Source organism: Penaeus chinensis, chromosome 3 (assembly GCF_019202785.1).
Source record: "Penaeus chinensis breed Huanghai No. 1 chromosome 3, ASM1920278v2, whole genome shotgun sequence".
NCBI classification, from domain to species: Eukaryota; Metazoa; Arthropoda; class Malacostraca; order Decapoda; family Penaeidae; genus Penaeus; species Penaeus chinensis.
In genome coordinates, this window is record NC_061821.1 from 22,343,589 (window position 1) to 22,346,088 (window position 2,500).

General features: G+C 46.5%; 1 protein-coding gene across 2 annotated transcripts in view; it reads right to left on the reverse strand.

Moving 5' to 3' along the window:
- Positions 1-2,500, reverse strand: part of LOC125045320 (centrosomal protein of 135 kDa-like) — a 261,911-nt gene that overhangs the window by 167,451 nt on the left and 91,960 nt on the right. The gene's annotated exons all lie outside the window — the stretch shown is intronic.

A 2,500-nucleotide genomic window follows, 5' to 3' on the forward strand; every position in this document is an offset into this window, starting at 1 on the left:
TCCCACTCCAACTCCTCCTCCCTCCCCACTTCCTCCCTCTCTTCCTCCTTTTTTTTTCTTACTTTTCATCTTCGTGGAAATGCGCTGCCGTTTCCCGCTAAGTGCGTGCGAGAACCGTGCTTGCGACCGCCGCTGACGTCCTCTGCTTGAGAAGAAAAAGTGTGTGATTGCCTGGTGTGCTGTTACGTCACACGGGAAGTTCCAGCCCCCCTCCCTTTATCATTATTATTATCATTATTTTGTGCCTTTGCCCTTTTTTCTATTCATTCTTGATTTTCGTCTCTTGTGTGTTTGTTTGTTCGTTTTTATTTTGTTTGTTGTCGTTTTCCGTTCCAGTTCTTGTTTTTTTGTATTTGTTTCTGGGTTTTTTCGTATTTGTTTAGTTTTGTTGTTTAGTTGCTGCTATGTTTTTATCTCGTTTATCTGTTTTTCCTTGTTGTTTGTCTGTTTTTATATTCTTTTTATTTGCATGCGATGCGTTTCACCCTTGCTTTGTTTTTGCATATCATTTAAACCTGTTTTTCTCTTTTTTTTCTGTGCATACTGTTGTATTTCTTGTGTCTGTAAATTTCTCATCCTTGAATATTTTTTTCATTCTTATCCTTTATTCTTGTTCCCTTTTGTTATTCCTCTTCCACTCTCCCTTTATTTCTAGCTTCCTTTTATCCTTCCTTTCTTCTATTTATATATATTTTCTCGTTTATCTCTCTCTTCGTCCTTTCTCTTTTCCCTCTTGTATCTATTTTTACCTTTATCTCCCTTTCTCCCTTCTCGTCGTGTTATCTTTTTTTCCTCTCTTTTTCCATCCTTCTCTTCTCCATCTTGTTCTCTTTTCCTCCACCCTCCACCCTCCACCCCCTCGTCCACCCATTCCCCTCACATCCACCTCACCCTCCTCCACCTTCTTTTACACCTCCCTCACTCCGACTGTTTTCCATTTCTTTCCCCTCCGCTCTCTTCCACTCCTCGACTCCTCCACCTTCCATATCTTTACCTTCCTCCACTCTTCTCCATTTTTTACCTTCATCACCCTTCCACTCCTTCCATTCCCCTCTTTCCCCCCTTTATCTTCCTCCACTCCTCTCCACCTTTCTTCATTCTCCACTCATCTCCACCTTTCTTCATTCTCCACCCTCCACCCCTTTACCCTCCTCCTCCTTCCTCCACCTTTCTCCCCTTTACCCTCCTCCACCTTCCTCCACCTTTCTCCCCTTTACCCTCCTCCACCTTCCTCCACCTTTCTCCCCTTTACCCTCCTCCCCTCCAACCGCTTCGAGTAGCAAGTGGCAGCGCTGCTTCGTACCCTTCGTGAGTGCCTCGTCCGTGCAGTCATGACCTTGGCACTGGCATCCCAACACCCTGTACACACGCACATACACACACGCACACGAACGCACGCACTAGCTACCACACGCCCCGTACCGTGCTTGTGGTTTTGTGTCGTCAAGGTTACACGGTTCTCTCCGTCTCTCTTTCGTCTCTCTTTCCTCGTTCTCTCCTCTTTGCTCCCCATTCTATTCCTTCCTCACTGTGTCTTTCTTCCTTCCTTGCTGTCTCTTTCTTCCTTTCTTCCCTTTCTCTGGCCTTATTCTTCCCTCTGCTTATTCTTTGCTGCGGCCTCTCCCTTTCCCTCTTCCTCTTCCTCTTTCCTTTCCATTTCTCTTCCTCTTTCCTGCCCTTATTCTTTGTTGCTTCCTCTCCCATTTCTTTTATCTCTTCCTCTTCCTCTTCCTCTTCCTCTTCTTCCATTTCCCTTTGCCTTCCTCTTTCCTCTTCGCTTCCTATCTCCCTCTTCCCTTTCCCTCGCCCTTCTTCTCTCCCCCCCCCCCCCCGTATCACCCCTCCTGCTTCCTCCCCCGACCTTGATAGACCCTCCTTCCTGCTGGGTTGGTGTTGACAGGCTTCTTATTGCAACATGAGAATCGTATTTATTTTCAATTACGATTTTTTATTTAATTATGTATCTTGTTATGTTGTCTGTGTATTGACTGTGAGTTCTTTATTTTCTTTCTCCTCCTCAATCTTTTCTTCTTTTTTTTTACTTCTTTCCCCCCTTTATATTCCTTTATATCTTCCTCCTCCTTCTTCGTCTACTTCTCCTCTTCCGTCTTGATCTACTTTTTTCTGTTCATATTCTACTCCCCGTCTTCTCTCCTCCTCCTCCTCCTCCTCCTCCTCTTCCTCCTCCTCCTCCTCTTCCTCCTCCTCCTCTTCCTCCTCCTCTTCCTCCTCCTCCTCCTCCTTCTCCTCCTCCTTCTCCTCCTCCTTCTCCTCCTCTCCACCATCTCCTCCTTCTCCTCCATCTCCTCCTCCATCTCCTCCTCCTCATCCTCATCAACTTCAATTGTTCATCTTCTGCTCCCAATCCTACTTCTCTTCCTCCTCCTCTTCCTTCCTCTTCTGCTCACCGAACCTCGCATTGTGTGGGCCTCATACCCGCGCGACAGGCGAAGGCTCCACATTACATGGTTTGCGGATAGCAGCGGGTCATAAGGTACGC